Raw genomic sequence first — 27,896 nt, forward strand, 5'->3', positions numbered from 1 at the left:
TTGACATCCATATCTGTGTTATGAACAAAGTATATCCCATTTATTGCCGTATTTCAGTATAGGTATAAAGGTTTTGGTATTTTGTATAATGAATCAGAGATCCTTCGATCTCCTTTTATGGTTCAGAACAAGACATGTCAAGAGAGTTGGGATTTTCTTGCCAATGTGGAAGAACACTGAGTAAAATTGTTGGTATCAGAAAATAAAAGGATCTTGACTGAATGGCATCTGCAATACAGTGGAACAGGAATTCCCAGCCCCTTTCCCTACAGCAACCCAGATTTTAAAATTGTATAAGTAACAAAATACCTTTATAGAAGGTCCAGAATGCAATTAAGAAATTGAAGTATCACAGGTAAGCATACCACTTAGATCAGCTGCACTTGAAATGGGTAAGAACAGCAATTTGACTTTATTGTCATTAGGCCCTGTCTCAGGCTGGCAGAGCTTAGTAACAAGAGAGATTGTGACCTTACTTGTTGAGGGAAAGTGAGAGTGAGGTGAATGTTCCGAGTGTCCAGGAAAATGTTAGAACTATGAAATGAATTCAAGAAAGCTGCAGGACACAAAATAACACACAAAACTGAGTTGTGTTTGTAAACACTAACAACAAACTATTTGAAAAAGAAATTAAGAAAACAGTTCTATTTTAAAAACGTCAAAAAGAGTAAAATACTTAGGAATAAATTTAACGAAGGAAGTGAGAGGGCTATACACTAAAAGCAACAAGACATTGATGGAAGAAAGTAGAAAAGACACAAATAAAAAGATGTCCCAAGTATATGGACTGGAAGAATTCACACTGTTAAAATATTCATACTACCCGAAGTGATCTACAGATTTAATGTAATGTGTGTCATAATTCCAGTGGAATTTTCCAGAGAAACATAAATGCTAAAATTCATATGAAACCACAGAAGACCTTGAATAGACAAAGTAATCTTGACAAAGAGGAGCAAAGGTGGAAGCATGGCACATCTTGACTTGAACTATAGTACGAGACGGTGTGATACCAGCATAAACATAGACACACAGACCAATGGAGCAGAATAGAGCCTAGAAATAAACACATGCATATATAGGCATGTAATCTTTGACAAAGGCACTAAGAATACACAACAGAAAAAACATACATTCTCAATCAACAAATAGGTTGAGAAAATTGGATATTTGCATGAAAAGAGTAAAACTGGAGTCTTATCTTACATCATACTAAAAAAAATACAAAATGGATTCAAGACTTAAAAATGAGACCAGAAACCATAAAACTCTTAGAAGAAAACATGGGGGGAAGCTCCTTGTCATTGGTCTTGGCAATATTCTGGGTGTGTGTGGGTTTTGGTTTTTTTTTTTTTGTATTTTGTTTATTTGTTTTTAATCTGACAGCAGAAACCCAAGCAAGAAAAACAAAAATAAGTTGGACTACATCAAATTAAAAGATTCTGTATAGCAATGGATATGATCAACAAAATGAAAAGGTGAAATAGGAGAAAATATTTTCAAGCCATATATCTGATAAATTAATATCTAAATCATAAAAGAAGTCATACAACTCAATAACAGAATAATTAATTAAAAATAACTTTAAAAAATGAGCAAAGAACCTAAATATTTTCCAAAGAAGACATACAAATAGCCAACAGCTATGTGAAAAGGGGCTCAGCATCACTAATCATCAGGGAGATGATAATCCACACCACAATAAGAGGTCACCTCATACCTGTTGGGAGAGCTATTATCAAAAAGCCAAGTGATAACAAGTGTTTGCAAGGGTGTTGAGAAAAGGGAACTTTTGTACACAGTTGCTGGGAATATAAATTGGCACAGCCACTATGGAAAACAGTGTGGAGGTTCCTCAGAAAATTACAACTGTAACTATCATGACTCAGCATTTCCACGTCTGAGTATGCAGTTGACCCTTGAACAATACATGATTAAACTGTGCAGGCCCACTTATAGATGAATTTTTTTCAATAAATACATTGGAAAACTATCCAGAGATTTGAGATGATTTGAAAAAATTCACAGGGGGCTTGCATAGCCTAGAAATACAAAAAATTAAGAAAAAGGTATCATGAATGCATAAAATTTATGTAGATAGTAGTCTATTTTATCACTTAATACACACAAATATACACAAATATATACATAAATATAAAAGGATTAAATTTATCAAAAGTTATGCACAAACACACACGCACATACACACTTATAGACCATGAATAGCACTATACATCCCTGATGAGCAATTTCTATAGTAAACTGTAATCTCAAAGTGATCACTGATGGTCCATGGGTATTTCTCATTGTGTTCAGTACAATACCGTAAGCCTTGAATAACACCATAGGACTCAAATGAAGTGCCCGTAGTGGTGCTGGAAGTGCTCACAAGAAACAGAGAGAAGTCATGACTTTATACAAAAAGTTGCTTGTTATGTACCACAGTTTGGGTCTGCAGTTGTGGTTGCCACCATTTCAAGATGAATGAATCCATCATAAGGATCACTGTAAGAAAAAGAAAAGGAAATTTATGAAGCCATCACTGCAGCTACACCAGCAGGTGTGAAAATCTTGTGCTTTTTGTGAAATACCTTATCTTATATTGAAAATATAGCTTGTATGTGGGTGCAGGATTGCTATAAGCAAGGCATATCTATAGACTCTAATATGATTGAAGAAAAATCAAAGTCGTCATGGCAATCTAAAGCAAAAGGGGGGGGGGGGTGAAGGACCTAAAGCTGGAAAATTCTATGCCAGCAAAGGATGGTCAGATAACTTTAGAGAGAGGTTTGACTTAAAATATCAAAATAATAGTAGAAACAAATTTTGAGAAATCAAGAGGCAACAGATGCATCCCCAGGTGCCATTAAAATCACTGGGTATTAATCTTGTATCCTGCGACTTTACTAATTCATTGATGAGCTCTAGTAGTTTTCTGGTAGCATCTGTAGGCTTTTCTATGTCTAGTATCATGTCATCTGCAAACTGTGCCAGTTTTAGTGGTTTTCCAACTTGGATTCTTTTTATTTCTTCTCTTCTCTGATTACCACAGCTAGGACTTCTGAAATCATGTTGAATAAAAGTGGAGACAGCCGCCGCCCGCACGCCGGCCCCGCCTCTCGCTGCCCACGCCGGGCCCAGCTGCCCGGAGCCCCGCGGCCGGAGGGCGCGGCGGGGGCGCCGGCGGCGGCTGCGGCGACTCGGGGCGCGGCGTTTGGTCGCACTCGCCGGCAGGCCGCGGTCGGGCAACCGAGCCCGGCCTCGGCTTGGCCGCCGCCGCGCCGCCGCGCCTCGCGTAGGGAGGAAGAGGAAACGCCCGGGCGCCGGCCCGCGCGGCCCCCAGCCCGGCCAGGGGCCTACCCGGAACCGGGCCCTAGGCGCTCCGCCGTTGGGCCGGGCCGACCGCAGCGGCAGGTGCTTCCCGGCTACGAGCTGGGACCGCAGGAGGCTCCTGCCTTCGGGCGCTTGGCCGCCGGGCCGACCGCGGGAAGCCCCCTGGTGCCCTCAACCCCGACGGGAGGCTGCGCACCGGCCGGGGACACGTGTTTGTGTTGCTTTTTAAGCCAGCGGCCCGGCAGGAAAGGCGGCTAACCTCCGGGAGTTATCCTGCGTTGCCCGGCCCGGTGACTCGCGGTCGGGGAGGGCGTGGGCACGGCAGGCGGCTGGGCTTGGCTGCTGTACCCCACGGCCGGCTGGCTCCTTGGGAACCATCCCGGTGGAAGATTGCGCTCCCGGGTGTCCGGCGGCCCCCGCGCAAAGTTTGTTCCAGCATCTTGGCTCAGCCTGAGTGCTCTGCTCTGAAAACTATTGGGGCATTATTCATCGAATATTTATGCATCCCCTTACCACGTGTTTGTTGGCAGCGTGGTTTGGTAGAAAGAAGCCGCAGTTTGGAATCAAGACAGATCTGCCATGGATTCTGGATCTGATATCCTGTGTATAACCTTGGACAAGTTCATTGATCTTGCTGAGTCCCCGTTTCTTTTGTCTTTTATTTGATTTTTGACTGTTATTTTAATTTACCCTTTTATATTTGAAATTCCTTTGTGTGTGTGCCTGTGTGCAAAAACCAGAACTGTGTCCTTTAGCTAAGTCTACCTAAATTGGATTCTAAAGTACTCCTTGCTTTGGGATTATTGTTATTCCTTTCCACCATTAGTAGCTGTGTTACCTGGAGAAAATGAGAGCCTTCTTGTGCTTTTCCCATCTTTAAAATGGGCTTAAAAAAAAAAAAGGGCGTGATTACAGATGATGATAATAATAACAGCAAGTATTTGGTGAATTAAGAGCTAAAGTGTATGTAAACTAGCAGGGGACACAGTAAAAGCAGTTTGTTACCGTATTTCTTAAATCTGATTTAAGAGGCGTCTTCATTTCAAAAATATAAAAAGCTCATCTTAAAGTCAAGGAAATAAATATTAGGTCACTCAGCTCTACTCAAAGGCTTGTGTGTGTTTGGTGGTAATTAATGATCAGCCAAACTAAGGTTTAAACAAACAGGGCTTTAAATGAGGACTTTGTCACCAGAAATATTTCCAATGCATGTATGGAGCTTTTGCCTCAGTCCAGTCCTGCACAGCTTGAAGAGGTTCATCAAGGCCATAACGGGGTTTGGTGGGATAGAAAGAATAGGGCTTCCAGGGATTTCCTGGTGGTCCAGTGGTTAAGACCCTGTGCTTCCAAGCCAGGGGGCTATGGTTCAATCCCTGGTTGGGGAACTAATTTCCCACATGCCCTGTGGCATGGGGAAAAAAAAATGGGCTTAGTTATCAAGGCTAAGATTAACTGACGATCGTCTCCTGCCAGTGACTTTCTATGCACTTTAGGGTATTGTGTGTGTGATCCAAGGTACCAAACTCTTAGTACCCTTGGCCTATAAAAGGAAAAACAGCAACACCCCATAATCCTGTGATAAGTAAATGATTTCTGTAAATATATTAAGTGATAGAGATTAAGGCATTATCAATAATATAGTCAGACAAAATGCTGGAGCAGGTAGGGGAGCTGACAGAAATATAACTGAACTCCAGGAAGGAGTAAGAGTTTGTTTCGGCTTGGGAAATTTTTAGCTAATCCTATTAAGGAGTGCATACAGATGACTGTCTAAACCTGAAAGGGCTATCAGCTGTTTGACAGTTATTGTTTTCAGTCAGGCAAGAGTAAGAAAATGAAGAATCTGATTAAAATAATATATTTTTTTCTCTTTGTTAAGAGTAAGCAAGAATATTATGATTATTTAATTAATTGATTATTAATTATTATTAATTGATTAATAATCAATTCAGGGTTTTCATAACTGGACGAAACATTTCCTCAGTTCAACTAGAGTCAGCCCTTCAATTAAAACAACCTGCTTGCTCTCCTACCATGTAGGAGACTCCATTTGCCAAAGGATTAATGTTAACGTTCTTACCAAGTTGTTCATTAAATGATGTTTGTTCTTCAAAAAAAAAAAAAAAGTGGAGACAATGCACATCCTTGAGATTTTCATATTAAGTGAAGTCAGACAAAGACAAATATCACATCACTCATATGTGGAAATATAATTTTAAAAAATTGATACAAAGGAACTTATTTACAAAATAGAAACAGACTGAACAGATCTCAAAAATTAACTTATGTTTGCCAAAGAGGAAACATCATAGGGAGGGATAAATCCTGAGTTTGGGATATACACACTACTGTATATAAGGTAGATAACCAACAAGGACCTACTGTATAGAGGAGGAAACTCAATATTCTGTGATAACTTCTATGAGAAAAGATTCTTTAAAAGAATGGATATATGTATATATATCACTGAATCACTTTGCAGTACACCTGAAACTTATACAACATTGTAAATCAACTATACTCCAAGAGAATTTTAAAAAAGAAAATCACTGAGGAGAAAACATCTGTCTGGACAGGTTTTAATGCAGATGAAAGTGCCCTATTCTGGGGGAAATGCCACAAAGTACATGCATTGGTAAGGAAGGGAAGTGAACTCCAGGAATTGAGACAGAATGAGATAGGCTAATTCTATGATTTTGTGCTAATGCCGTCAGGGTTCTGTGCAAAAGATCAGGACTCCCCTAACCTATAGAGCTACTAACACTGAGCCTTCAAGGGAAACAATAAACACCATCTGCCAGTGTTTCCGTTGTACAACAAGAAGGCCAGACAGCAGGAACGTTTGGGGGGATTAGTTTCATCAGTGCTTCGTCCCTGAATTCAGGAAGTACCTTGCCAGTAAGGGACTGCCTTTTAAAATTCTTTTGATATTGGACAATGCCCTTGGCCATCCAGAACCCCGTGAGTTCAACACTGAAGGCGTCAAAGTGGTCTCCTTTCCCCTAAACACAACATCTCTAAGTCAGCCTATAGATCAGAGGGTCAGAGGGACCTTTAGGGCTCAGTACACATGGCACTCTATGGAAATGTTTGTCAATACTATGGAAGAGAACCCTGATAGAACATCATGAAGTCTGGAAGGATTGCACGACTGAAGATGTGATTGTTGTCACACACACACACACACACAAAAAGCCCATGAAAGCCCAAACAATAAATTCCTGCTAAAGAAAACTGTCCAGGTGTTGTACTTGCCTTCATAGAATTTGTGACAGAGTCAGTCAAGGAAATCATGAAAGACATTGTGGATATAGCATGAAAGGGTCGGAGGCAGTGAAGAGTCCCAAAATATGGATCTTGAAACAATCCAAGGGCTAACAGAAATTACAGCATAGAAATTAACAGAATACAACTTGATGGACATGATTGGTTCCAAACAAGAGCTGGATGATCAAGAATAAGATATAGAAGAAGCAGTGTCAGAAACCAAATTGACATTAGACAATCTGGCAGAAGTGTTCAGAGTACTCAAGACTGCGTTTGACTCTTGTGTGGCATGGACACTTCTATGATAAGGGCACTGAAATGAAAGCAAATAGTGGAAGGAGGGCTGATAATACACAGAAACATTTTTAGAGAAGTGAAAAAGCAATATCTTTGGAGAGAAATTACAATGTATTTCCATAAAGGTACACTGAGTGTGCCTGCTTCTGCCTCCCCTTCCGCCTCCTCTGCCCTTCCATCTCTGCCACTCATCAACGTCAACCCCTCTTCCTCCTCCACCTTAGCCTACTCAGCATGATGGTGATGGGAATAAAGACCTTCATGATGACCCACTTCCACTCAATGAGCAGTAAATAATCATCATGCCATACAGGTAATAAACTTATCTCTTGAGTATGTGTGTGAGTGTCTTTGTCCTAAGAGCTAATAACTGTATGGCAAGGACTGTATGTGATGCTTCTGTGTCATCATCACCTTCATCATCACCACCAGCTAAGTATTAATCATGTAGAACATTGCATACAAGACTTGTATTGAAGTGGATGGTCTACCATTACATAGGCAGAAGGTGAGGATATTTAATATGAAACTAATAATGGCTTCGTTTTCCTACTGTTTTATAACTTTACTTTCAAAGAATTACATTACTGCACAGGGTCCCACTTCTCTCTTATCAATGGATAAGCTGCACATCAGACTGTCATCACAGGTAAGTGTTTTCTTTTAAAGTAACAATGTTTTCAGTACTGTATTATAAGTATTACCATAATAGTGTATGCTATAAAAATTTTTAGTGATTCATTCATTACTGTATATGCTTGGCAACCATGAAGCAATCCTATTGATTACACTAGGCTACTACAGAGCAGTCATATTACTACTTCTTCATTATCGAAGTTTGAATCATTCATTATACCTGTAACTAAATATGAATTTCTTTTTATATTTTCTTTTTTTATATTTAGTGTTTTGTATCTATAGTCTTTTGTGTCACGTAAGATAATATAGATATAGGTAGTGACAGATAATTCTTATAAATGGATGCTATAAACTTACAGTATTGCTAAATACAGTACTGTGAATATATTTTCTCTTATGATTTTCTTTTTTGTTGTTGTTAGTGAAAATAAGCTTTATTACATCAAGTAATAAATACAAAGACGCAAACAGTTCCATTTTCTTCCAGATGTTTGGGTCAACCCTCAGAAAAGGCAGAACTGAAATCTACATACAGTCTTAGGAAAAATTTCAGGGGTCCTTGTTAGGTTTGATTTGGGAGGTTGCTCTTTCTTCTGTATTTATAACTTGTGCATTTTAGAATGGACTTCAAAGCACTAATAATCATGCAAATATGCTTAAGCAAAAAAGAAGTTACATTAAGCAGAATCTATACCGTATGGCAAACGAGGGGACTGACTACTAGGTTAAGTGTGCTGTCAAGTCCGTACTACTGAAAAAAAAAAAAACCTTCAAGTTGTATCAGCTTGTGAAAAGGAACACAGAACAATCTGGATTAACATAAATGTATTCAAAAGAAAACCAGACATTGGTATCTCAGAGTCAAAACTAGTTTGCTGTAAGACAGGTATCTTCTACGTGCATCTTTTGAATCAATGCTTTTAAACAAAGAAAACAAAACCACAAACACCTGGAAAGTTCCTAACTATTTCCAATGTAACTCCTAATCAATTGCAAAATCTTTCCTCAATCTTAAAGAGACTGTAGATTCGGAGCCTAATTGAACCACGGGAGGGGCAGGGGGACGAGAAACTGAACTGGTTAACCATCTTGAAAACAAAAGTGTCATCTCAATAAGGGAGGTGAACCGTAACTTCTCCTCTGGGAAGAAGCTGGAAAACCTTCCAGGCTCACAGGGCAGCTAGGGCCTGGCGTTTCGTTCCGTTTCAGCCAGGCACTCCCGCACCAATCCTCGGGCATGAATGATGCTCCTTTTAGTCTCTCCATCGCACTCTTGCTGCCCGCGTAGGTGGGTCAAATCTCCTTCCCCAGCTCTTCGACGATGGCCAGCAGCTCGGCATATTTGCTCTGGGGCACCTGGCTGTGACCAGTGCCCTGGGTGTAGCCTAGAGATGGTGGCCCGTAGTCTCTCAGCAGCTGGCGGTGCTGTGAAGACGTGGCCATGCTGGTGGAGGGCGGGTGGACGCTCCCAGCGGCGGTGACGGAGGCGGCGGGCATGTGTGCGGTCAAGTTCGGTTTGTAAGACAGCCCCCCGAGCGGCGGGGCGCGCCGGGGCGCAGCGGGGCCCGACCCGCTAGGACGGCGGCGACTGCGAGGCGGTCCCGGCGTCCGTGCGGCCGCCGAGCTCCCGCGCGCTTTTTGTTGTTGACGGCTCGGGCCACACCGGCAGACATGGCCATCCCTCACCCTGACACCCGCTGCAGTATATCACCCATACATCGGGCGGGCGCGCGGGCGCAGGGGCGGCCGCAAACTTTGAGCGGAGCCAGCGGGGCCGGCCGGGGCCGGGAGGGGGCGCGCCGCGGCCGGGCGTCCTCTTATGAGTTTCTTAATAACATTTTAGTTTCTCTACCTTACTTTATTGTAAGAATACAGTAGAAAATACTTATAGCATACAAAATATGCAATCACTGGTTATCAGTACGGCTTCCAGTCAACAGTAGGTTATTAGTAGTTAAGCTCGGGCAGAGGGAAAAGTATACCGTTATTTTTGACTGCATGGGGGATTGGTGCCTCTAACCTCCACATGGTTCAAGGGTCAATTGTACATCCAAAGGAAGTGAAATCAGTATCTCGAAGAGACATCTTCACTCCTGTGTTCATTGCACCATTATTTACAATAGCCAGTATATGGTAACAACCCAAATATCTACCAACAGATAAATGGATAAAAAAATGTGGTAGACACAGACAATGGGATATAATTTCACCTTAAAAATGAAAGAAATCTTGTTATATGCGACAACATGGAGAAACCACAGGGGCATTATTCTAAATGAGTAAACCAGTCAGAGAAAGACAAATGCTGCATGGTTCCACTTATATGAGGTATCTAAAATTTTTAAACACATAGAAATCATGTGAATGTATGGTAAAACCCACTACAATATTGTAAAGTAATTAGCCTCCAACTAATAAAAATAAATGAAAAAAATAAAAAATAAAAAACACATAGAAACACAGAAGGCCCGGGGCAGGTAGAAATGGGCAGTTGCTTTTCACTTGGTATAATGTTTCAGTTATGCAAGATGAATAAATTCCAGAGATCTGCTGTGTAACATTGTGCCTGTATTTAACAGTACTGTATTGTGTGTCTAAAAATTTAAGAGAGTAGATCTGATGTTAAGTGTTTTTACCACAACAATAATTTGAAAAGTTGATTTTCTTGCTCTCTCTCTGGTAGAGAGTAAGCTGATTAAGTGAACGCATTTAGAAAACTCTTTTATACTGTTTGAGAGTGAGAATGTCAATGGGTGAAGCCACTGTGGAAAACAGTATTGAGGTTCCTCAAAAAATTAAAATTAAAATTGAATTACCATATGATTCAGCAAACCACTTCTGGGTATCTATCCAAAGGAGTTAAAATTAGACTCTCTAAGAGATATCAGTATTCCCATATTTGTTGCAGCATTATTCACAATAACCGAGACAGGGAAGCAGCCTAAATGTCCTTTAATGGATGAATGGATACATATATGGTGTATACATATCATGGAGTGTTGTGTGTGTGCGTCCTCAGTCGCTCAGTTGTGTCCAACTATTTTCCAACCCCATGGAATCCAAGCTCCTCTGTCCATGGGATTTTCCACGCAAGAATACTAGAGGGGGTTGCTGTTTCCTCCTCCAGGGGAGGATGCCATTTCCTTCTCCAATGGGTTACCTCTTACAAGTGGGTTGCCATTTCCTCCTCCAGGGGATCATTCCAATCCAGGGACTGAACCCGAGTTTCCTGTGTGTCCTGCACTGGCAGGTGGATTATTTACCACTGAGCTACCTGGGAAGCCCATAATGGAGTATTATTCAGCCTTAAAGAGAAGGAAACTTTGTCATTTGCAATAATAGAGATGATCTAGATGACATTATGCTAAGTGAAATGAGCCAGACACAGAAGGACAAATACATGATACCACTTAAATGAGGAATCTAAAACAGGCAAACTGATAGAAGCAGGGTACGATGGTGATTGCCACGGCCTGGGAAGAGGCACAGTGAGAAAGTGATTGCCAAAGGACACAGATTTTCTGTTATATAAGATGAATAATTTCTAGAAATATACTGTATAGCATAGAGCTTATAGTTAACAATTCTATATTGGATACTTAAAGATTTTCTGAAAGGGTGGATGTTACATTAATTGTTCTTGTTCCTCCCCACCTCCAAAAAAATAAATGAGTAAATAAATAATGAGGGTAGGAGGAAGCTTTGGAGATAATGGACATGTTGTAGGCATATATTGTAAATATGGATCACAAGCAGGGGTGCCCACCATCCAGGCCTTGGATCAGCACCTCCTGTGAGAGCAGTAGGGGCATTTAGATTAGAAATAAAGTTCATAATAAATGTAATGTGCTTGAATTATCCCAAAACCATCCCCCACTCCCAGTCTGTGGAAAAATTGTCTTCTACAAAACCAGTCTCTGGTGCCAAAAAGGTTGGGCACTGCTGAAAGAAGATGGCAAAAGCAGGGGTAAAGAGGGCAGGCAGTTGGAGTTGAAAGCAAGTGTAAAAGGCCTGTGGTGAGGCAGTTTGGAGCCTTGTTGTTTTCAGTCATTGTCATGTTCCACTCTTTGTGACCCCATGGACTGCAGCTCACCAGGCCCCCCTGCCCTTCACTATATTCCAGAGTTCTCTCAAACTCATGTGCATGGAGTCAGTGATGCCATCCAACTATCTCATTCTCTACACCTCCTTCTTCTCCTGCTCTCAATCTTTCCTTCCTAGCATCAGGGTGTTTTCCAACAAGTCGGCTCTTTGCATCAAGTGGTTAAAGTATTGGAGCTTCAGCTTCAGCATCAGTCCTTCCAATGAATATTCAGGGTTGATTTCCTTTAGGATGGACTGACTTGATATCCTTGCTATCCAAGGGAGTCTCAAGAGTCTTCTCCAAGACCACAGTTCGAAAGCATCAATTATTTGGCGCTCAGCCTGCTTTATGGTCCAACTCTCAAATCTGTACATGACTACTGGAAAAACCATACCTTTGACTATAGTGACCTTTGTTGGCAAAGTGATGTCTGTTTTTTAATACACTTTCTAGGTTTGGAGCCTTAGGAAAATGCAAAGCCGTCAGTGAGAGGTCATTTTAAGTGAAGTAGCCGTGGGGTAGACAGACAGTGGGAGTGGTGGGCATGACCAGATCCTCAGATGGAGGGCCTCAGAGAGTCCAAAGTCTCCAGGACTTGTGACCTTTACCCTGGGTTGAGGGAGCCACAGACCTCTCCATTAAGAAGGTACTCAATTATTTTATCTTGTGTTTAACTGGGAAAATTCTAGGCAAGTTCTATTTTTTTTGTTGCTACTTAAATACGTGGAAATATTGGTTATTTAGATGAAATGGTAGCTAGGAGGGAAGATATTGGTCAACGACAAAAATTCTAAAAACTTTGAGTTGTTTCCAACTGGGAAAGATTCTACCTCAAGCACAGTCTATGTTAAATCCTCTGGTGTGAATGTTACATCATCGTCCTTGGTAGGCAACATTTTAGTTCACTGTGATTTTCTTTGTCTTGGAGTTTGGGTAATGTGCTGGAGTTCATGGGGCTAGTGAAAGAGCATGTGAAACAATTGACTAGCTTAAACTGCTTTTGCCTCCCCAAATAGATTGTTGATTAATCACACCTTGAGTCATTTTACAAAGAAAGAAGTGCATGTGTCCAAGAAGGAACACATGACCTCAGGATGACCCCGGAGCAAGCTCTTCAGACTGCAGAATTCAGAGAAGAGAAATGTTGCCCTGAGGGCCCTCTACAAAGTGAGTAGTCCTTCAATGAAGAAAATCTGGCTTCCAGTAACCTGAGTAGCTGAAATGGACTAATTGAAGACTAGCCAATTAGCTTCCAAGTTAGAAATTCTCCTAACCCCTTCGATTTCAGGGGCTTCCATTGTGGCTCAGCTGGTAAAGAATCCACCTGCAATGCAGACCTGGTTCGATCCCTGGGTTTGGAAGATCCCCTGGAGAAGGGAAAGGCTACCCACTCCAGTATTCTGGCCTGGAGAATTCCATGGGCTGTATAGTCCATGGGGTCGCAAAGAGTTGGACACGACTGAAAAACTTTCACTTCACTTCACTTAGATTTCACCCAGGCTGCTGAATTGAAGAGAGATTTGAAACCTTGTCTTCTGCATTGGTCGGCCTTGCAGTAAATCTCTCTTCTCAAAAACTCTTGCCTTAAGTATTGGCTTCTGTGCACATCAGGCAGTGAGCCCATGTTCAGTGAATTTGGGCAGCCCAGTTGAGATTTAGGACTTGTGACCATCTGCTTGAGGCACTGTAGCCCCTGGCAGACTGTGGGCCCTCAGCACCCACCCTGAGTGGCCACCTCGACTGAGTTTGTCTAGAGAATCCTGTTTCCTCACCATGGCACTCCAGGATCCTCAGGCCCCTCTCACTTTTAAGGGACAGCTCCAGGATAATACATTTTCGGGGTGAGTAAACTCGTTAAAATATGCCAGTAGTTAAATGTGCTAAATGTAGTTAAAATGTGCCTGTAGTCTAGTAATCTCGTCAGGACTGTGGGTTAGAATGGATGAGACGGTTGGATGGCATCACCAATTCAATGGACTTGACTTTGAGCAAACCCCAGAATACAGTGAAGGACAGGGAAGCCTGGTGTTCTGTAGTCCATGGGGTCACAAAGAGTCGGACATGACAGGACGACTGAAGAATGACAACAACACTGTGGGATAGACTCCTACCTAGGGGAGTTTATTACATTTGGTTAGAATCCTAAGGCTATAACCATGGGTTAGAGACCCACCCTCAGAGGACAATGCAAGAGGTTAGAGCTGCTAAGGTACTCAAAGGATTGGGTTAGAGCTCCGACTACTGTGTTAAGGTCCCAGGCCTTTGGATTTACTTGCTTGTTTGTCTATGTCTGACTCTTACATGCGTTGGGATTTGGCTAATAGGAGTTGGCTTTTGGTTGACTGTGACAAAACTTTATTAAACCTGATATTAATGAGGGTTCTCTGAATCAGGAGATAAAACACCTTGCTCCTGGACTGGAAACATTGCTTTATGGAGATGATGGGGTTTTTCCCCCATGCCTAAGTGATGATCCAGAGGTATTGTTACAGATGGATATTCTTTTTTTTTTAATTATTGGAGATTGTTGATTTACATTCTTGTGTTAGTTTCAGGTGTACAGCAAAGTGATTCAGTTACACATATATTCAATCTTTTCCAGATTCATTTCCCATATAGGTTATCACAGAATATTGAGTAGAGTTGCCTATGCTATATAGGAGGTCCTGTTCGGTTATCTATTTTCTTTTCTTTTTTTTTTTTATTTATTTTTATTAGTTGGAGGCTAATTACTTCACAACATTGCAGTGGGTTTTGTCATACATTGACATGAATCAGCCATGGAGTTACATGTATTCACCATCCCGATCCCCCCTCCCACCTCCCTCTCCACCCGATTCCTCTGGGTCTTCCCAGTGCACCAGGCCCAAGCACTTGTCTCATGCATCCCACCTGGGCTGGTGATCTGTTTCACTATAGATAATATACATGCTGTTCTTTCGAAACATCCCACCCATTTTCTATATTGGTGGTGTGTGTATGTTCATCTCAAGCTTCTAATGTATCCCTCCCCACAAAGTTTCCCCTTTGGTAATCATAAGTCTGTTTTCAAATTGTGTGAGTGTATTTCTGTTTTGTAAATAAGTCCATCTGTGTCATTTTAAAAAATTAGATTGCACCTATGAGCAATATACTATGGTATTTGTCTTTGTCTGACTTCACTCAGTATGACAATCTCTATGTCCATCCATGTTGCTGAAAATGACATTATTTCATTCCTTTTTATGGCTGAGTATTCTTCCATTGTATTTATGTATCACATCTTATTCATATGTTGACAGACCTTTAGGTTCTTTCCATGTCTTGGCTATTGCAAACAGTGCTGCAATGAACATGGGGGTGCTTGTTCCTATTCAAATTATGGTTTTCTTCAGATATATGCTCAGATAGTCTATTTTTTAAAATTTTATTGGAGTAAAGTTGATTTACAATGTTGTATTAGTTTCAGGTGTATAGAAAAGTGATTCAGTTATATATATACATATATTCATTCATTTTCAGCTTATCATATAGGTTATCAAAGAAAATTGATTAGAGTTCCCTGTGTTATGCAGGGCATCCTTATTGGTTACCTATTATATATATAGTGGTGTAAGTTTATCCCAAGCTCCTGTTTTATCCTTCCCTCACTGCGTTTCCCCTTTAGTAACCAAAATTTTGTTTTCAATGTCCGTAATTCTTTCTGTTCGGTAAATAAGTACATTTTATCACTTTTTAAAATTAGATTCCACATATAAGGGCTATATTTGTCTTTGTCTGACTTACTTCACTTAGTATAACAATCCCTAGGTCCATCCATGTTGCTGCAAATGGCATTCTTTCATTCTTTGTTATGGCTGAGTAATGTTCCTTTGTGTTTATGGACCACATATTTATCTACTCCTCTGTTGGTAGACCTTTAGGTTGCTTCCATATCTTGTCTATTGTAAATAAGGCTGCAGTGAACATTGGGGTGCTTGTACCTTTTTGGAATTATGGTTTTCTCTGGATATATGCCCTGGATTCAGATTGCTGGATATTATGGTAAAATTACTTTTCTGTTTTATTTTATTGTAGTACAATTGATTTATAATGTGTTAGTTTCAGGTGTATAATAAAGTGATTTAGTTATACCTACACATATATTCATTCATTTTCAGATTCTTTTCTCATACAGGTTATTACAGAATATTGAGTAGAGTTCCCTCTGTTATACAGTGGGTACTTTTTGGTTATTCTGAAGCGACTTAGCAACAGCAGCATTATACATAATAATTGTGTATGGGGACTTCCCAGTGGTAAAGAATCCATCTACCAATGGAGGAGACACAAGAGAAGTGGGTGCAATCCTGGGATCGGAAAGATCCCCTAGAGCAGTAAATGTCAACTCACTCCAGTATTTTGACCTGGAAAATTCCATGGACAGAAGAGTCTAGTGAGCTACAATCTATGGAGTCATGAGGAGTCAGACACGAGAGTTGTGTATGTCTATCTCTAGCTCCTAAAGTATCCCTCCCCCAACATTTTTCCAGTGGTAACCACAAGCTTGTTTTTGATATCCAGAAGTCTATCTCTGTTTTGTAAACAAGTCCATTTATGTCATTTAAAAAAATTAGATTCCACGTTTGAGTGATATTATATGATATGTCTTTCTCTGTCTTACTTAGTATGACATTCCCTAGGTCTATCCATGTTGCTGCAAATGGCATTATTTAATTCTTTTTTATGGCCGAATAATATTCCATTGTATGTATGTACCACATCTGCTTTATTCACTCCTCTGTCGATGGACATTTAAGTTACTTCCATGTCTTGGCTAATGTAAATAGTGCTGTAATGAAGATTGGGTGCATGTATATTTATGAATCATAGTTTTCTCTGGATATGTGCCAGGAGTGGGATTACTGGATCATATGGTAACTCTATTTTTAGTTTTTCAAGGAACTTCCATAATGTTCTCTATAGTGGCCATGTCAATTCGCATTCCCACCAAGAGTGCAAGAGTGTTCCCTTTTCTCCACACTCTCCATCATTTATTATTTGTAGATTTGGGGATCGGAGAAGGCAGTGGCAACCCACTCCAGTACTCTTGCCTGGAAAATCCCATGGACGGAGGAGCCTGGTAGGCTGCAGTCCATGGGGTTACAAAGAGTCAGACACGACTGAGCGACTTCACTTTCACTTTTCACTTGTATGCATTGGAGAAGGAAATGGCAACCCACTCCAGTGTTCTTGCCTGGAGAATCCCAGGGACAGGGGAGCCTGGTGGGCTGCTGTCTATGGGGTCGCACAGAGTCAGACACGACTGAAGTGACTTAGCAGCAGCAGCAGGTTTGGGGATGATGACCTTTCTGGCTGGTGTGAGGTGATACCTCATGGTAGTTTTGATTTGCATTTTTCTGATAATTAGTGATGTTGAACATCTTTTCATGTGTTATTTGGCCATCTGTATTTCTTCTTTGAAGGAGTGTTTATTTATATCTGCTGCCCATTAATGATTGAACTGTTTATTTGATAGAGTGTGTGAACCTTTTATATATTTTGCAGATTAATCCCTTGTTTGCTTTATTGCAAAAATTTTCTCTCATTCTGTGAGCTTTATTTTTGTTTATGGTTTCTTTTGCTTTGTGGAAGCTTTTAATTTTAATTAGATGCCACCTATTTATTTTTCTTTTTATTTTGATGCGAGGTAGATCAAAAATCATTGCTAAAAGAAAAAAAAATACTCCAATTGATGTCAAAGAGTGTTCTTCCTAGGTTTACCCCTGAGAGTTTTATAGTGTCTGGCTTTACATTTCGGCCTTTGATCCATTTTGAGTTTATTTTTGTGTATGCTGTTAGAGAATGTTCTAAATTCATTCTTTTCCATGTAGCTATCCAGTTTTCACAGTACCACTTATTGAAGAGACTGTCTTTTTTGGTTTGTTAGTATTTTGTTGAGGATTTTTGCATCTATTTTCCTCAGTGATATTGGCCTGTAATTTTCTTTCTTTTTTTTTTGGTGGTTTTCTCACTTTTCTACCAGGGTGATGGTGGCCCCATAGAATGAGCTTGGGAGTAATCCTTCCTCTGCAATTTTTTGGAAGAGTCTGAGATGGATAGGTACTAACTCTTCTCTAACTATTTGATAGAATTCACCTGTGAAAGCATCTGGTCCTGGACTTTTTATTGGAAATGTTTAAATCACTGTTTCAATTTCAATACTTGTGATCCGTCTGTTCATGTTCTCTATTTCTTCCTTGTTCAGTCTTGGAAGGTTGTACCTCTAAGAATCTGTCCATTTCTTCTAGTTTTTCCATTTTATTTGCATACAGTTGTCTGTAGTAGTCAATTATGATCCTTTGAATTTTACATGAGTGTTTTCTTAATGAAACCAGCCCTGAGTACCTTGTTGTGGTGAGGGCATAAAGGTAAAATGAGGGAGTGTACCCACCCCCAAAAGAGTGTACCTTGAGCCTGGGTTAAAGAATTTTATACAGTTGGACACATTACGGTATTTCCTCACTAAAAATTCTAGTCCTCTTCTGTATCAACCACAATAGCAGAGAGTTAGCTTGAACTGCTTTTATGTTTGTGTGTGTGTGTGTGTGTGTGTGTGTGTGTGATGTTAAAAATGAAATTTTACCAGGAGAAACAGCCACTGGTTGTGATGTTAAGGCCACGGGCTACATAGAGGCTTGAGGTGAATGTATTCCACCTGGAAATTGCTCAGACATCTAGATTTGCTTGTCTGTGATCTCTGCTGGAGGGATAAAATATTTTGGTCATCTATCAGAAAGATTAAACCACAACATGCTCAGAAAGGAGGTGAAGAAATTGGCGTTAAATGTGTGTGCGCCTGAATTGCTCTCTGAAACTCAGCTCTGACTGAGTTTAAGACAGCTTCCTCTTTCACTTTCTTCAATGTGATGCAATTCATCTCCCACTGTCCTCCTCATGGCATATGTTTTTCAAGGTGGAGAGTGAGACAGAGCCTAAAATTCCATAGGACCTTTTCAGTAGACAAGCTTGTCCTCAGCACATGGAGGGGCAGAAATATTAGGAGCCTCTGACCAAATGGGCTCCAGTCTTGGAACTGGTGGGACAGATTCCTTCGAATTTGGGTAGCATGTGTAACTCTCAAGCTAAAGTTGGAAAGCCACCTCTAATACAAAACTTTTCAGGGTTCTTTAAGTGAATGCTCAGATCCAAGCTGGTCACCTTTGAGACTGTCTATTCCTTTTAGTGGCTTCTCCAGAGAATTCATACAGCCAAGGCTTCCCAGAAACCGAACTAGAAGATGGAATTTGGTTCTAAATTAAAGGAGATGTCTCTAGTTTGCTGTTTTCTTCCTAGAAAGGAACAAAGTGCTCTGAGCCACAGATAGACAAGCCCTGATGACTTTCCTACAGCTCCTATGAATGCAAGGGTTTTCCAGGGGAAGCCAACATTTCTGCCTCATCCAAGACCTCAAGTTCCTGATAAGAGTGCTGGTTGATGTCAGCTGCAATCTATGAAGGCTGGGAAGAGGCAGCAAGCATTGGTTAAGTCAGTTGGTCCTAGCTCTGTTTGCTAGCCAAAATGTAAACTATTTTGAGCGCTACAGTGGAGGAAGTTGGTCAGTCAACTGCAGAGCTCAGTTTGGGCTGATGAGTGGCCAGGAAGAGCCAAGACAGCTGACCCAATAGTAATAAAAGTCCATCCAGGCACCAAAACTCCAAACTTAAAGCAATAGCCTATAAAGAGACATGTGAAGGAAGTTAAATCTCTGATAATTACCTTTCTTAAATACCAATTAATCCAACCTTGTCAGTGCTTATATCATACTCCAGTCTGGTTGGTACACAGATTTGAGACCTGGGATTATCATTTTGTACAGAATTTGAGAATCATTAACCGAATTGAGGATGATTTCCCACAAGATTGAAGAATGTACAAAGAGAGATGGTGGGGATTGAACCATAAAACATCAACCAATTTAAACTTGTTTTGCTTCCTTAAAACAGGTTGTTGGTTAATGAAACCTTAAGTTATTTTTAGAGACAGCACCAGGCATGTACAAAAAGGAGCCCGTTTCCAGGATGATCCCTGAACCAAGAGGGTTCAGTCTGTGGAACTCTCAGAATAGGAATTTTGCCATGGAGAACTGTATGAAGTCCTTCAATATGGAAAATCTGGCTTCTAGCAGCATGAATAGCTTAAATGAACTAATTTAAGACTAGCCAATTAGCTTCCAAGTTTGCAGTTCCCCTAAACCCTTTAATTTTACCTCAAACCCTGGATTGAGGAGACAGATTTGAGAGCCCTGCCTCGTGTCTTCTTGCCACTCCACATTGGAATAAAATTTTTCTCTCAAAAGCCCGTTCCATAGTATTGGCTTCTATGTGCATCAGGCAGCGAGCCCTTGCTAGGGAACACTAGTGACTGATAGGCCTGGAATTAGATTCTTCTCTGAATTCCTCTAGATTCCACACTGTTAGACTCCCCTTGACCTAAAGCAGAGCTAGTGTTCCTTAACACTCAAATGTATCTTGGGATAAAAGTAAGGACTCTGGATATATTCCAATGCACTTCTTTAGGCACAAAGCCTTGAAGGCTACCTCAGGAAATGAGAGCAATGAGGAGTAGAAACAGATGATAGTGACAATAAGATCATCTCTCTATGCAGTGTCAGATAACCTCAATCATAATAGCACAAAGCCATCTTGGATGGCTTTTTTCCTTTAGAATTGTACTCATATCTCAGATATGGTGAGTTGGGTTCTAGATCACTGCAATAAAGTGAATATTGCCATAAATTAAATCACAGGGATTTCAGGGTTTCCCAGTGCTTATAAGAGTTGTTAACCCTATTGTATACCTACTGGAAAATGTCTAAAAATTATACATACCTTAATTTTAAATTATAATACAGTTACAATGTAACAAAGAGAATGGATCAGAGCACCATAAGAAATAAAATAAGGAAAAAGTTTAAAATATTTAAAGAAGTAACAAAATGTGGCCCAGGGATCCCAAGTGAACACACGGTTTTGGGAAAATGGTACCATAGACATGTTCAATGCAGGGTTACTGTAAACATTCATTTTGTAATGAAACACAGTATTTGTGAAGTATGATTAAGTGAAGTACAATGTTTAAAGGTATGCCTATTAATCAATTAAAATGATTCACATAAGAGTGTGACTCTTGCTTTTTAAAGATATTAGTTTGTTTTAATTGGAGGCTTATTACTTTACAATAATTTGGTCGTTTTTGCCATATATTGACATGAATCAGCCACAGGTGTACATATGTCCCCCCCATCCTGAATCCCCCTCCCACCTCCCAGAAAGGACGGTTCAGCATTTTTCTCTGAGTGTACCCCATTCTGCCCCCTGCCTTCTCTGGCAATTCCCCATCTCACCTCAAGTCTGGGACATGAGACTGTAAGTTTTACATTAGGGACACTTCTCAAGATTTTACAGGCATGTGGTTTTTCCCAGGAATCATTTAATCCAAGAGGTAAACAAAATGAGGGCCCCCATGAGTGAGGACTGGAGAGACAACCACCTTAAAATATAGGTCATTCGGAGACCTGCCCAAACTTGCTCTTGGACTCAGAGTGCCCAGAGCGGGCATTGTCTCTTATAAGCCTTGTAGTTCTCTGTGAGGTCAAAGTCTTTGGCTAAGAAGAATGGCCTCAGTTCAGTGGAGGGAGAATCTCAGGTTGGAGGGTCAGGTCCCAGGACTGTGCAGGATCATGGTGAGGTCACTTACTGGATAGAGAAGTATCAGTAGACCCACAAATGAGGAGACTTTACAGACCCCTGCCCCTATTCTTAACCCCAGAGGCTCCAGGCAGTTATAAAGATGAGAAGCCTCTCAATTTTTGTCTGATCTCAGCGAGGGAAGGGCTTTGTCAGGATCAAACCCCAGTTCTGCAGAGCAGGGCACCTTGGTCATCACCACAGTGAAGATGAGGACCATCGGTGATAATGAGAGGGTCCCTCCCACCAAGGAGGAAGGCTCACAGAGTGGCACCTCTCCTGTCAGGGAGAGATGCTCAGAGAAGCACCCTGACTCCCCACTAGGGACCCAGGGTGGTGAAGGCTTTGATTGGGGGCAGGAGGACTCAAGTCCATAGAGCAAGGGGTCCCGGGCTCTGACACACGGCACACAGAGGACCCTAGGGGTTGACCCAGAGACTGCTGAACACTAAACGATGGGATCCCCACAAGCCCCGCCCCTGGAATCATCCCTCAGAGATCCCACACAGGGCAGCCTTAGCTGGAAGTGTCTCCCCCCTCCCCCAACTTCCATGCTGGAGGTGAAGAGCTCTGACTGCTATTCAGGGCGTTCATTTAGACGAGAGTAGATTCCCAGGACTGATCTGAAGGCATGGTGAGGACCTGAATGTGGACTCAAGGGACCATTGCCCCCTCCTGTAACAAAGCAAAACCGACAAAGTCTCGCCTCTGTGGTTGACAGGGAACAGTTCCTACAATGCTGTTAGGCTTCCTTTTTTGGTAATTCTTGATCTAAGAGATTCTTTAAAATCTAAGAGATTTCTTGATTCTGGAAATGAAGGAAATCTAGGCTCTAACTCCAGTCACAGGGAGAGCCCCGAGGGCTAAAAGGGCACAGGCAGTAAAGATGGTGACAGAAAGCAGCCCCCTTGCACTCAATTCCTGGACTTCCCTGCTGAACTCTAGGAGGTGAAGCTTTGTTTGGATGCTTGTGGACACAGTTCAGTAAAGGAAGGTGTGTTATTCCCTGATAGATAGGAAGATGGGGATGCCGGATGAGAACCATAGAACAACCACCCCCCCGCCCTGAATTCTCCCCCACCCCTATAGTACTATCTGAGACCCTGAGCATCATGGTGGGATACGAGTCATCCTCACTTCTGATCTACAGTTTCTAGGAAGTAAGGACTTTTTTGAGGGCCTGGCCTCTGGCCGGCGGAGGGTGGATTCCCAACACTGGCCCAGATTTGAGGTGAAGACTGAGTTGGGACTGAGGCAGGGGGCCACTCAGCCCATAACAAAGAGGGCCACACCAAGTCTCACTGCTGCTGTAAGCCCTGGGAAGCCCTAACAGAGCCATCAAACTGAGTTCTTCCCGGGAAGTCTCAGGGATGGGAGGGCTTTGGTCTCAGGAATAGCTCCTGCTTGCAGATGGAGGATACCTCTGTCCTAACTGCAGTGAAGTGAGCGCCCTAAGTACTGATTGGGGGCCCCTCCCCATTTAGGGATGGTATCACAAAGCAGAGTGCCTACATATCTGGGAGGCTCCAGTGAAGGGTAGTCACGTATGTAGTACCCTGACTTTGCCCCTCCAGGGACTCAGGGAATTGAGGACTTTGCTCTGAGGCTGAACAACCCAGGTTATTGGTGGGAGGAGTCCTGAGTTCTACCCAGACCTGAGTGAGGACTAAGGTGAACACCAGCTCTAAACTTAAGTTCTCATAAATTTTGGCCCTTTTCCATGTAGAAACCTAGAGTATCTGTAAAGATGAGAGAGTTCAGAGAAGTGAGAATGTTGGACTAAGTGAATGACCTCAATTCTGCCAAGGTGGGAGGCCCAGGGCTTCAGAGGAGTCCGGGTGAGGACCCTGAAAGAACTGATGTTTGCACTCACCCACCAACAGGGGATCAAGAGAGAGTACCCTCCGCACCACCCCCTTCCTGGCTCACAGCACTGAGCCAGGCATGAAGTCAGGTGTATGTGAACCCTCCTTTCCTTCTGATGGTATGGGATTGGAGAGAGCCATTGTCTGAGAGGAGGTGCACCAGGGCAGCAGACACAGGTGTCCCAGGAGCCAAGGCAAGACCGTGAAAGAGGACGGAGAACCCCAGTGAGCCCAGGACAGAGTTCCCTAGAGCTGACTGCTGTGGGTGCCCCCCGCCAGGGACACTGGGCTGAAATGCCCCTTCACCTCTTAAGGTATCATAGGAAGATGAAGACTGGGCTTTGGGGTATAAGCTTAGACCACACAGAGGAGGGGGCCCTGCGCCTGCCAAAAGTTGATACGATTGTCCTGAATATGAACCGAGAGGACCCCACCCTCCAGAATGGAGGGGGGTGTCCACGAGGACTAGACTGGCCCATTGCTCCTCAGCCTCAGGAGGCAGCTGGCAGGGCTGGCAGGCTGAAACCTGAGTCTCACCTTAATTATTTCACCAGAGTTTTCAGAGGACAGGGCGATCAGAACAGTAGTCCTTTGGGTTCGCAGAGCAGGGCAGGCGTGGAAACCTGCAGAGTGGGCCTTCTTAAAGGCAGAGTGTGCCTCCCTGCCACAGGCGCTTCATCCTCTCTTCCTCTCTCCTCTCTGCCCAGATCACGTGCTGTTCTACCTGCGCTCCTGCCTGTTGTCCCTGACCACAGTCACCATGCCTCGGCGTAAGAAGGGTAAGCGCCACACCTCTGCAAAACGCCGCCAGGCTCAGCATGGCACCCAGGATCTGAGGGGCGCTCAGGTCACTGCCACCACGACGGAAGCACACACTTCTTCCTCCAGCCCTGGTCCCGGGGTTGATGCTAAGGGAAAGCCGGGTGCTAGGTCTGGTAAGCGTCTCAAGCGTCCTCGGGGGGCGCTGGCCGCCACCACTGTGCCTGCAGGTGTTTCTCCCACAAAATCATCCAAAAGAGCCACTGGGGAAATTGGGAAAACAGATAATTCCTCTCAAGCCACTGAGGAAATTAGGAAAACAGATAATCCCTCTCAAGCCACTGAGGAAATTGGGAAAACAGATAATCCCTCTCAGGCCCCTCTCTCCAACGTGCGGTCTGGAAAACGCTCACTAACCAGGCCGACGTATCAGTTGGTGTAGTTCCTGTTACGCATGTATAAGACGAAAAAGCCCATTAGGAAAGTGCATATGCTGAAGATCATTGATAAAAAGTACCAAAATCGATTCCCCAGGATCCTCAAAAGAGCTTCTGAGAGCATGGAGGTGTTATTTGGTATTGACGTGAAGAAAGACAACACTGCCAAGCATTCTTATGTCCTTGTCAGCAAGATGAATCTCCCCCGCAACGGGATCGTGCACCGTGGCAGGGATTTTCCCAAGACCAGTCTCCTGATGAATCTCCTGGGTGTGATCTTCATGAAGGGCAACTGCGCCACAGAGGAAGACATCTGGGATTTTCTGGGTAAGATGAAAATCTATGCTGGGAAGAGGCACTTCTTATTTGGGGAGCCCAAGAAGCTCATCACCCAAGATTTGGTGTAGTGGTGGGCCTTGGGAAAATATAAGTCCTTCAGTGGGAAGTAATTATCAGTTGAGGGCATGGCAGGCTGGATGAGGCTGTGGTAATCCTGACCAGGGACCAGGTTCTCACATGGTGGGCCCCATAGTTTAAAGACAAAGCCTGGGATGGGAAACTGCCCTTAACAGTTATAGGCACTTTGCTCTGTTGCACTTTGATTTATTGTATTTCACGGGTACTGCTTTTCTTTTCTTTGTTCTTTTTCTTTAACAAATTAAAAGTTTGTCTGCCAACCTTGCTTCCAGCAAGTGTTTTGGCTCCATGTTTCCAACACTGTTTGGTTACTTCATGTCTGTGTCACATTTTGATAACTCTTGCAATGTTCACACCCTCAGCAGAAAAAAAAAAAAAATGGACTCGGTGAAGGCTCAGAAAATGGTTAGCATTTGTTTTAGCAAAGAGGTGTTTTTAATTAAGATATCTATATTGTTCTGAAGCATAATGCTATTGTGCATTTAATAGCCTATAATATAGTATAATCATAAATTTTATGAAAGCACCGGGAAACCAAAAATTTGTGACTGCATTGTGATATGGACTTTTCTTTGGGGGTTGAGAACCAAACCTGCAGTATTTTCTGAGTCTGCCTGTGCTTTGGGATTGTGAGTAAATCAGACAGAAATCACATGAAGCTGGCATGGAATGTGTCCTGTGCACTTGTTTGGGTGCATGTAAACACTGTGCAGATGAGATGTTTTATTCACATTACCTTCTCTCCACAGAGTTTCTGAGAAATCAGGGTGGCACTCCCCTGAGGTGGGATGATGCCCAGAAGCTGCTAGACTGGCATACTCTGTGCTGTCTGTGCATAACTGTCAACTCTTAGGTTCTGAATGTTTTTTCCGTCTACAGTTCATTCTCATCTACCCTCCCATAGCCCATGGCAACCACCACTCTTCTCTCTGCTTTTTTGTTTTTGACCATTTTATGTTGCTCATATAAATGACATCACACAGTATTTCTCCTTCTGTGTCTGGCTTATTTCACTATAGCATAATGTCCTCTAGATTTTACATGCTGTCATTAACTAGAGAGGTTAGCTTCTTTTAAAGGCTGAATGATATTCCATTGTATGTATATTTTACATCTTCTTTATCCCTTCATCTGTCACTGAACACCTAGGCTGCTTCCCTCTCTTAGCTATTGTGAGCAGTGCTGCAATGAACATGGGAGTGCAGAGCTCTCTTCGAGGTCCTGATTTCAATTCCTTTCGATAGTAGTGGAACTGCAGAGAATATTGTGTTATTTTTGCTTTTTCCGGTACCTGGATACTGCTTTCCATAGTGGCTGTACCAATTTACATTTCTACTAGCAGTGTTGAATATGTATAGTTTACTAAGAAAATTGCAAACTGTCTTCCAAGGTGGCTCTCCCGTTTTGCATCACCACCACCAAGGAATGAGAGTTCTTGTTGATTCATATCCTTACCAGCATTTGGTGGTGTCAGTCCTTTGGATGCTGACCATTCTGAAAGGCACGTTGTGGTATCTTGTTTATTTTAATTTGCAGTTCCCTAATGGTATATGATGCTGAGCATCTTTTCATATGCTTGTTTGCCATCTGTGTATTTTCCTTGGTGAGGTATCTAATCATATGTTTTGCCCACTTTTATTAGATGTTAGTTTTCTTATTAATTTTTAAGAGTTCTTTGTATATTTTAGATTAGAGCCTTCATCAGATATGCCTTTTGCAAATATTTTTTCCCAGATTATGACTCATCTTCTTGTTCTCTTGGTGTATTTTTATAGAGCAGAAGTTTAAAGGGAATGAAATCTAGCTTATCAATTATTTCTTTCATAGAGCCCTATCACTTTATTCTATGATCTTTTATTGATTGATTGATTGGTATGTGGCACATGGGGTCTTAGTTCCCCAACCAGGGTTTGAACTCTCACTCCTTGCACTGGAAGCACCATTTTTCTCTAATTTTAAATTTTTATTTTGTGTTAGAGTATAGCAAATTAACAATATTGTGACAGGTTCAGGTGAACGGTGAAGGGACTCAGCCATCCATATACATGTATCCATTGGCTCCCAAACTCCCGTCTCATCAATACTGCCATATAATATATAACCAAAATAATTAAGAGTGATAAATAAAGGAGACAAAGAGATAATGCTCAGTAACAATATGATCATCTGCTTGTGCAAAATTAAACACCCTCAAGTTATCAAGGCTTGCAAGATTATCTGCCACTATCCCTCTCTGTAGAATGTAAATATTTATTTAATTAAAACATTTATTTTTATTTATTTTTTGACTGCTCTGGGTCTTAGTTATGACACTCAGAATCTTTGTTGCCTTGGGCGAAAAATTTGTGGCACATGAGATTTTTAGTTGTGGCATATGAACCCTTAGTTGTGGCATGTGGGATCCAGGTACCTGACCAGGGATCAAACCCAGGCAGGGAGCACAGAGTCTTAACCACTGGATCAACAGAGCAGTCCCAAAATAAAGATTTTAGAACTAACCTAAATCTGATGGCTCAGATGATAAAGAATGCCCCTGCGATGCAGGAGACCTGGATTCGATCCCTGGGTTGGGAACATCCCCTGGAGGAGGCAACCCACTCCAGGATTCTTGCCTGGAGAACCCACATGGACAGAGGAGCCTGGCAGGCTACAGTCCATGGGGTTGTAAAGAGTTGGACATGACTGAGCGACTAAACACACACCCTAAATCTGACTGAAGAGAAGGAATATATCAACTCTTTTTCTCTGACAGCATAACATCTATCTTGAATTCCTTGATTCATGCTGCATTTTCCTAATCTTATATCATTTTTGGGACTGAGACCCATTTTCCCCAATATTTGCTAGACGTTAGCTGCTGAAATGTTTGTAGGAACATGCATTTCAAGGAAGCCTTTAATCAAGCAACAGAAGCTAATATAGGAACCTTCATGAAGGAGGACCGAGGAGACAGTGACCCCTGAATATAAGGGTCACCCAAAGACTGAGAAGAATCTTCGATCAGTAGAGAGAGCAGTCCCAGGCTGTGGTAGACATAGTGAGGATGATGCTGAGTAAGAGGAGTCCAGAAGGACTCGAGTTGCATCCCCAC

General features: G+C 42.1%; 1 protein-coding gene and 1 pseudogene across 1 annotated transcript in view; one reads left to right on the forward strand and one right to left on the reverse strand.

Annotated features, from left to right (window-relative positions):
- The window catches only part of LOC110123275 (melanoma-associated antigen B2-like), a 64,858-nt gene that overhangs the window by 10,680 nt on the left and 26,282 nt on the right, over window positions 1–27,896 (forward strand). The window lies entirely within an intron of this gene.
- On the reverse strand, window positions 7,959–8,979 carry LOC139033107 (cyclin-dependent kinase 2-associated protein 1 pseudogene; annotated as a pseudogene).

This window comes from Odocoileus virginianus, chromosome X (assembly GCF_023699985.2).
Source record: "Odocoileus virginianus isolate 20LAN1187 ecotype Illinois chromosome X, Ovbor_1.2, whole genome shotgun sequence".
Lineage (NCBI taxonomy): Eukaryota > Metazoa > Chordata > Mammalia > Artiodactyla > Cervidae > Odocoileus > Odocoileus virginianus.